Here is a 10093-nt window from a genome sequence, read left to right on the forward strand (position 1 = left end):
AGGCATCAGCGGGAAGTGAACCCGGGTCGCTGGTACGACTAAAGCATCATGCTAACCACTACGCTACCATGCTGCCCTGAAACACATTCATATCAGGCAATGACCATGTAAGAATTAACATGTGTGATAAACTGGTAAACATCAAGATTGAAAGGTGCTGCAGGGATACCTTTGGTGAAAATAATGCATATGATTATGCTTGTTAAATGCTGCCTTGGTCTTCCTCCCGGCTCCTTATGAGGCAGGATTACAGAATGTCACGGGAGGGACAAAGACACAGATTGGAATTGGAATTGGAACCCAGATTGGGTTATTATCGACATGATCTGAAATACAGTGTAAAGCTTGTCTTGCTTACTCTTCTTACAAATCAATTTATTACACAGTACAAGTTTAAACAATAACAGAATTGCAAAATACAGTGCAATAGCTACAGAGAAAATGCAGTGCAGGAAGACAATAAGGTACATTCATTGAAAGGTAGATTGTGAAGTCAAGAGCCCATCTTTTTGTCTTAGGGAACTTCTTGATAGCATTATTACAGCAGGGTAGAAGCTATCCTTGAACCTTGTATACGTGCTTTCATGCTTGTAACTTTCACCCACTGGGAGAGGGGAGAAGAGTAAATGTTTGAGGTAGGTGGGGGTCCTAGCTGTTTTCCTGCAGAAACGGAAGGCATTGCCAGGGTGGTTGGAGCGGAGGCTGGTTTCAATAATGCTGTGAGCTGTGACCACAACTCTGCAGTTTCCTGTGGTCACAGACAGAGCAGTCGCCGTACCATGCTGTGATGTTTTCACATAGGATGCTTTCTACATGTATCAATAAAGATTGGTAAGGGTTGATGGAAACATGCCAGATTTCTTTTGCCTCTTGATGGAAGTAGAGATATTGGTGAGCTTTCTTGGCTATGGTCTACATGGTTGGACCAGGACATGATATTGGTGATAATCATTTCTAGGAACCTAAAGCTTTCAACCCTTTCAACCTCAGTGCGATTGAAGAATACAGGAGCATCTGCTCTACTCCTTTTCTGAAGTCAGCGACCAGCTCTTTTGTTTTGCTGACGTTGAGGGGAAGATTGTTGCCAGGACACCACTGCTTTTCTCCTTCCTGTACTCTGACTCATCATTATCTGAGATACATTCCACTGTGGTGGAATCATCTACAAACTTGTAGTTAGAGCAGAATCTGGTCACACAGTCATGAGTGTTCAGGGTGCACAGCAGGAGGCTGTGGGCACAGCCTTGAAGAGCATCAGTACTGAGAATAATTGCAGTGCAAGTGTTGCTGCCCATTCTTACTAATTGCGATCTGTTGGTCAAGAAGTCATTTGATTTATGTACTTAGTAGAAATCAAAGTTGGAAACACTGAGCCAGTTAAGTGAAGAAAGAAACAGAGTTAATATTTGGAGTCACTTTATTCATTTAGATTTATCACCTTTAAGAGTTAGATCCAGTGTCAGGACAACTATGAGCTGGAAGTTCATCCACGTTATATAAGTGAGGCCTGGGGAATGCCAACTGACAACCAGCTGGTTGGAAAATACAAATACGGAGTCCTGTTCCCTACACCTGTCCTAGCCGTAGTTTGATCTTCTGACTCTCTAAAGCATGAAGCGCAGCATCCTGCCATCTGGAGACTTTTCAGCTGAACAGTTATACTTCTAACTTCCTCCTTCCATGCAGACGTTCTGACCTAGGTCAGCAGATTTGAACACTCACTCAGAAATGCGATCAGGTATCATCCATTGTGGTGAATAATTTTGTGTCTATTTGTGAAACCTATTGGACTGAGTTGGGTTTTGCTTCCTACTAATAAGATGATCTGAAGTGTACAGACCAGTAATCTCAACTATTGTGTTTGGCTTACAGTTTGTCTAGATCTAATCTGAAGGATTGATGTGAAAGCTAGTCCCTTTGACAGACTCATAAATTGCATGTTATTTCTGGAGATGTGAGGTGGACAATCAGAGGATTTGAGGAGTTACGTGGGATTGGAGCATTCCATAGATGCCCTCTGCAATCCATCTCTCATTAAACCTGCACAAATTGATGCAGAAAGTCAATCATACCATCCCTAAAATCTCGGCAAGTTCCACTGGCTGCCAAGCCCCAAGACCAGGTTCCATAGCCTCATTTTCAATCCACCCTACTACCTAATTAATGAAGGGAGCTGCTAAGATTGTACCCCTTTTCCAAATTAATGATAGCCGCACGAAAGCACGTCATGATTTGTGCTTTATGTGTTGGTAGCATGGGGTCTACACACTCATATATTATGCACAGTATTAAAACAATTTCAGCCCTTTTCCCTCGCTATTTTGTTTTATACATTTGTTACTATTTACCTGAAGAGAAGGTTCCTGATCACAGCCCTGAAGTTATTTTCAACTTCTTAATTAGTCACTTGTAACTATTCCCAAGCAGCAAGTTCTGAATTCTCCTCCACACTTATCCGTCTCAAATTATTTGCCCACCACATGCTAGAAAAGTATAATTAGCCATTGACAGTCTCAACTCAATGCTCTGTAAACCTCTTCTTTAGCCTCCTTCAACACTCTCAAATAAATGCTATCTATCCCATGGTTTTGACTTGTTTTGAAACCAATTTTCCATTTTAAAATTCTCATCTGATTAATGATTAAGTCATTGTTTTTATGAGTGACAGGACATGATACTCACATGTATCATGTGAACCCTCTGATGAAAAAAAAATTCCAGAATCTGCAGAAACTCTTGTGTTTATAATTTGCTGCTCCACTGGGAAGTCCTTTCTTGTCCCGATGTCCAAAACGTCAACTGTTTATTGTCGTCCACAGATGCTGCCTGACTTGCTGAGTTCCTTCAGCATTTTGTGTGTGTTGCTCTGGATTTCCAGCATCTGCAGAATCTCTTCTGATTATGACTTCAAAGGCCAAAGTAGCCTTATCATCAAAGTACATATATGTTACCTTGCGATTCATTTTCTTGTGTGCATACTCAATAAATCTATAATAGAATAATCACCATCAATGAAAGACGACATTGAGTGGGCATTCAATCTGTGTGTAAAAGACACCAAACTATGCAAATAAATAAACAAGCAAACATACAAATAAATAAATAAATATTGAGAATATGAGGTGAAGAATCCTTGGAATTGAGTCCCTGGGTTGAGAGAACTTCTCAACAATGGGGCAAGTGCTTTCCTGTGATAACATTCATTCAGATGTGCTCAATGGTGGGAGGGCTTTACTCAAGATGGACTGGATTTTATCCATTACTTTTTGTAGTATTTTTTATTCAAGAACATCGGTGCTTCCATACCAGGCTGTGATGCAGCCAGTCAATATATTCTCCACTACACATCTATAGAAGTTTGTCTAAGTTTTAGATGTCATGCTGAATCTTCGTAAACACCTAGCGAAGTAGAAGCTTTGCTGTGCTTTCTTCATTATTGCCCTTATACGCTGGGCCCGGGACAGGTCCTCTGAAATGGTAAGACTGAGGAATTTAAAGTTGCTGACTCTCTCCACCTCTGATCCACTGATGAGGACTGGCTCATGGACCACTGGTTTCCTACTCCTGAATTTAATGATCAGCTCCTTGGTCTTGCTGACATTGAGTGAGAGGTTGTTGTTGTGGCACCTACTCAGCCAGATTTTCAGTCTCCCTCCTATATGCTGATTCATCACTATCTTAGATTTGGCCAATGACGGTGGTGTCATCAGCAAACTTGAATGTGGGATTGGAGCTGTGCTCAGCCATGCAGCCATAAGTGTAAAGTGAGTATAGCAGGGGGCTAAGCACACAGCCTTGTGGAGTACCTGTGCTGATGGAGATTGTGAAGGAGATGTTGTTGCCAATCCAAACTGACTGGTGTCTGCAAGTGAGGAAATTGATGATCCTATTGCACAAGCAGGTATTGAGGCCAAGGTCCTGAACCTTATTAATTAGTTCTGAGGGGATGATGGAATTGAATGGTGAGCTGTAGTTGATAATGATCATCCTGAGTATGCACCTTTGCTGTCCAGATGTCTCACGGTTGAGTGAGGAGCCGATGAGATGGGACCTGCTCTGGGCTTGTTGTTGCAAGGCAAATTGCAGCAGATCCAAGTTGCTTCTGAGGCAGGAGCTGATATGCTTCATCACCAACCTCTCAAGACACTTCACAGTGGAAGTAAGTTCTACTAGACAATAGTCATTGAGGCAGGTTACCATGTTCTCCGTTAAATTTGTCCTACACTTCATCTCATTAATCCCTTTTATTAATAATAAAACAGGTACCTGTTAATTAATAATTAACAGGTAAATGTCCTGGGTTAGGTCATTCCTATTCTTAGAATGTGTTAAGTATTTCCATTCTCCAGATGAGAACATCTGTAGTAATATAAGTTGCTTACATGAGCTGGCAACGGTGAAGTTGTCAGCATATGTGTCTCGCCAGGAGTTATGATTATCTGTAAAAGTGTAATATTTCTCACAGCATTTTTTTTGTACTCATTTTAATATTGGAGGTGGTCACAGCATTTTTTTGTACTCATTTTAATATTGGAGGTGGTCATACAGCTCCAAAGATGTCCCACATAATTTCTGATAGCTTTTATTCAATTCTACAACAATTAACATACAACATATAATAAAAGCATTTACAAACTATGAGAGTAAGAGATTTCTAACTAGCAGCTGCAAACTTCATTAAGTAGGCACCAATCAGGACCTCATTACCAACTGGTTGTTGAATAAAACATGTTCTTTGACCCTCTGCCACTTTTATAATCAACAATACAATTTTGGCAGATGTGGTATGATAATAAGATGTTTCAGTTTCCTGTGCTGAATAATATAACCCAGAATTACAATATGAGGAGCCATGGAAACTAATTCCTAACTCTATATTTTCTGGATAGTCTAAAATTTATGACTCTTTTCCTTTAATGAATTCCCTCAAACCTATGCTTCCATATGCTTTTCTGAAGTATTTTTCCCCTTGTGTATTGTCACTGCATCTGTGGTGTTGTATTTTGTGTAGCAGGCAATAATTTTCTCCTTAATAATATTAGCAGAAGTAGAACGATGGGCTGGTATGAGATGTGGGGATTTCATGATACATGTTACAAGTGCACAATTAAGGCAGTAGTCTAATTAGTCTGTAGCTTCTGCAACTGTACTTATGGTAAGTATTTATATTTCCGCAAACAGTAAATGGTTCTATTGCTGAAATGTCAGGGTTTTAATCAGAAGCATAAACATAGAGGAAATCAGGCAGTTAAGTAAGACAATTTAGTCAGACAGTTAAATAGGGAAGGAATTGAAGGATATAGTCCTAAAGTGGGAAAGTGGGATCAGTGTAGATAGGCACAAAGGTCAGGATGGAGACAATGGGCCGAAAAGCCTATTTCTCTGCTATATAGCTTAACTCTGATTAGGGGTATAGAATCTCTAAAGTCTATGTAAAAAGGTGGACAAGGAGGCCTCTTCTGCTTTTATTGGGGGGACATTATTCTAAAACAAGTAACATACAGATAGGAACCCATGTACAAAATTGAAGCAATGAATTATCAGTTCTGTGCAAAGTATCATCTTGCTTCTGATATCATGCTTCCTAGTGGGAGCTCTCCAAATCGCACCTTTGGTCAGGTTTGCTCCTATGCCAGGTTGGTAGTGATCACATGCACCATGTGTCTCTGATAGTTGATAAAATTTGGCACAGATAGGGGTAGGCAACTGTTATTGTGGTGGCCGGAAGGAGAATGGGGAGACACGTAATTTTAAGGATGAAGACATTAGGACCACTCTGGATGAACGGAATGGAACATTACCAGCCATACTTCTGCAGGATGGGTAGGAAGAGCCTTTTAAGTGACGCTAAAGCTGGCTTTCCTCTTAGATCAAGACCTACTCCTGGAGGGCAAGCCAAGGGCATTCATGAACTGTGTAATCCATTTGGAAATTAGAAAGTGACATAAAAAACACTCAGACATGCCTAGCCATCTCTGTGTGTCAGTGAGTCATGTGCCTGGAAGACTAAACTGCCATTTCCAGCTGCACCAGTGACATTCATATTGCACTTAGCAATTGGATTTTAGAATAAATTTCACTCAAGGTAGAATTTATAGGTCTCCGTCTTTCACACAAAGGAGATTTAGTATTAACTACTGGGTTATAGAAATGCAGAATATGTAGTGTGTATATGTGTATATGGAACTTCCAAAACTGATTTGTATTACATGGTATGACTCCAGATTCATTGCACCCATACATTGCTATTTAGTTGAGAATCACTGACTTTATTGAAGGATGTTATGTTTTAACTCTGCATATGCTTATTTACTAACATAGCATGCGATCAATATTCACTTCTGAGGGCTCGAGAAGCTTATTGCTAAACTCAGCTTTCTAACACAGCAGCGTGACCTTCCCAAAGCGTCAGAGCTGTTGGTGATAAAGCTAAGTTTTTAACAAATGTTCTTTGCTCAGCTTCTTGTTGTAAATAAGAACCAGTCCCCAGTTCTTAGTGTAAATTGGAAGCAGCAATCAGTTTGAAGCTGGATGCACGCTTTGTGTACATGAGCAAGGGCTGCTCACATACTGTGGGGGAGCTGACTGCTGAGAGATGTGGCTGAAAAGTGATGTGATTAGCAGAGTTTGTGTCTGTATTAGCCAAACGCAAGGCCATAGGGGCATGTCACTTACTACATAAAGCATGGTTACAAGTTGGATGTTTGTGTATTCAAGGCATCAGCTGTCATGGCATTAATTCTAGATGTTAGGGATCTCTGTCTCTAGATGCTTTTAAAACCATCTTAAAGTTACTTTGTCCCAGTTAAAGAAACTGGAAAATGTCACATGCAAAATCACTATAATTTGGCGAGTGGAGTAGTGGCAACAGCACTGGACTTCCAGGCGAATGGTCATGAGTTCGAATCCAGGCTGACTCCTTGCACACTTCACATCTGTCCTGGGTTGAGCATCGAGCTAGCAACTTGGCCTCGTAAAAAAACAGACAGGTACTGTGGAAATGGGAAGGGGGAAAATGGAACAACAACAACAACAACATCACTATAAGTATTAGAACTCATTGGGGATTAGGAAATAACAGAATGATGGAGTGACAGAATGAAAAACTAGAATGAATCGCTTAAATTTTAGTTTCTGCAATGGATGATTGGTTTGTCTGCAAGCTACTGGTATGTTCTTCTAGTTTGTGAAAATTGGAGCTATGTTTGGAAATCCTTGTAGTTTGGAAATCTTTTATATATCAGGAATCTGTGAGTGGCAAATGTATGCTAAGGAGTATTTGTCTAAACTTAAAACACGTGTCATTAAAAAGAAGATAGCTGTGTTTAAATTATTTAATTAGTTGGAAGCATCTCCTGCTTGGTGGAGTTGGGCATAATTCAAGAAGTTGGCATAGGCAGCTAGCCATTGCCACAGAGACTAGATAAGAAAGTAAGCTGGTCCTTGAAGAGTAGGTGGATACAGTATAACCTCCCTAAAGTGAGGGTAGCCATGGATACCTGTATTCCCTATAGTGAGGGTACCCATAGATACCTGTATTCCCTATAGTGAGGGTAGCCATAGATACCTGTATTCCCTATAGTGAGGGTAGTCATAGATATCTGTATTCCCTATAGTGAGGGTACCCATAGGTATCTGTATTCCCTATAGAGAGGGTAGTCATAGATACCTGTATTCCCTATAGTGAGGGTAGTCATAGATATCTGTATTCCCTATAGTGAGGGTACCCATAGGTATCTGTATTCCCTATAGTGAGGGTACCCATAGATACCTATATTCCCTATAGTGAGGGTACCCATAGGTATCTGTATTCCCTATAGTGAGGGTAGTCATAGATACCTGTATTCCCTATAGTGAGGGTAGTCATAGATATCTGTATTCCCTATAGTGAGGGTACCCATAGGTATCTGTATTCCCTATAGTGAGGGTACCCATAGATACCTGTATTCCCTATAGTGAGGGTAGTCATAGATATCTGTATTCCCTATAGTGAGGGTACCCATAGGTATCTGTATTCCCTATAGTGAGGGTAGTCATAGATACCTGTATTCCCTATAGTGAGGGTACCCATAGATACCTGTATTCCCTATAGTGAGGGTAGTCATAGATACCTGTATTCCCTATAGTGAGGGTACCCATAGGTATCTGTATTCCCTACAGTGAGGGTAGTCATAGATACCTGTATTCCCTATAGTGAGGGTACCCATAGGTATCTGTATTCCCTATAGTGAGGGTACCCATAGGTATCTGTATTCCCTATAGTGAGGGTACCCATAGATACCTGTATTCCCTATAGTGAGGGTAGTCATAGATATCTGTATTCCCTATAGTGAGGGTACCCATAGGTATCTGTATTCCCTATAGTGAGGGTACCCATAGATACCTGTATTCTCTACGGTGAGGGTAGTCATAGATACCTGTATTCCCTATAGTGAGGGTACCCATAGGTATCTGTATTCCCTATAGTGAGGGTAGTCATAGATACCTGTATTCCCTATAGTGAGGGTACCCATAGATACCTGTATTCCCTATAGTGAGGGTACCCATAGATACCTGTATTCCCTATAGTGAGGGTACCCATAGGTATCTGTATTCCCTATAGTGAGGGTAGTCATAGATACCTGTATTCCCTATAGTGAGGGTAGCCATAGGTATCTGTATTCCCTATAGTGAGGGTAGCCATAGATACCTGTATTCCCTATAGTGAGGGTTCCCATAGGTATCTGTATTCCCTATAGTGAGGGTACCCATAGATACCTGTATTCCCTATAGTGAGGGTACCCATAGGTATCTGTATTCCCTATAGTGAGGGTAGTCATAGATACCTGTATTCCCTATAGTGAGGGTAGTCATAGATATCTGTATTCCCTATAGTGAGGGTACCCATAGGTATCTGTATTCCCTATAGTGAGGGTACCCATAGATACCTGTATTCCCTATAGTGAGGGTAGTCATAGATATCTGTATTCCCTATAGTGAGGGTACCCATAGGTATCTGTATTCCCTATAGTGAGGGTAGTCATAGATACCTGTATTCCCTATAGTGAGGGTTCCCATAGGTATCTGTATTCCCTATAGTGAGGGTAGTCATAGATACCTGTATTCCCTATAGTGAGGGTACCCATAGGTATCTGTATTCCCTACAGTGAGGGTAGTCATAGGTATCTGTATTCCCTATAGTGAGGGTAGTCATAGATACCTGTATTCCCTATAGTGAGGGTAGCCATAGATACCTGTATTCCCTATAGTGAGGGTTCCCATAGGTATCTGTATTCCCTACAGTGAGGGTAGTCATAGATACCTGTATTCCCTATAGTGAGGGTAGCCATAGATATCTGTATTGGATGGGGCTTAAAATATTCTTCAGAGTTTAGGTTTTTGTGGACAGGCCATCCAAAGCCATCAGAAGCAGCAAACCCATTTCATTGCCGTTGAACTTGTGATGTTGCTGGTTGAAGGAGTGATATGCAAAAGTTCTGGGGTTGGAATTCTGTGTGGATGGGAAGAACAAGGTCTGAAGACCCCCTGGGTTCATGAATTGGTGAGAGTTCGAGGCCAGGTGTTTGGTGATTGTCAGTCCTGATGAGGATTGAGGCCCAATGGTTGAATCGGAGGTGCGAAGTTGAGCTCTGTTAGCCAGAGTCCCAGGTCTACGAACCCCTGTGAATCGGCTGAGACTCTCGAAGACCCAATGTCTTCCTGTCCAAGTCTAATTCAAGTCTGAACCTGAGTTCGTTGGAGACTGAAGAAGATGGATTATCTTGGTTAATCTATGAGGATTGTGTTTGAGAGTGGGAGGCAAGAAAATGGCCTGCTTTGCTGTTGTTTTGTTGCTTGTGCTTGGCGTTGATTATGTCAGAGCAATTCAGAAAGGGAAAGTTATAGGAGATGATTTTGTTGCTTCAAATGCAACAGCTATAAAAGGTAAATGTATGATGTCAGTCTAGATACAAGGTTATGTGAAAGCTGATGCATGAAGATGGAAAGATTTAGAAAGTACCCAAAATAAAGATTATATTTACAGTATCCAGTAGCGTACACAAATATAGTGTGTAATCATATGTAATGAGTGGAATCTGTATTAAGCTTTTGT

Source organism: Hypanus sabinus, chromosome 9 (assembly GCF_030144855.1).
Source record: "Hypanus sabinus isolate sHypSab1 chromosome 9, sHypSab1.hap1, whole genome shotgun sequence".
Taxonomy (NCBI): Eukaryota; Metazoa; Chordata; class Chondrichthyes; order Myliobatiformes; family Dasyatidae; genus Hypanus; species Hypanus sabinus.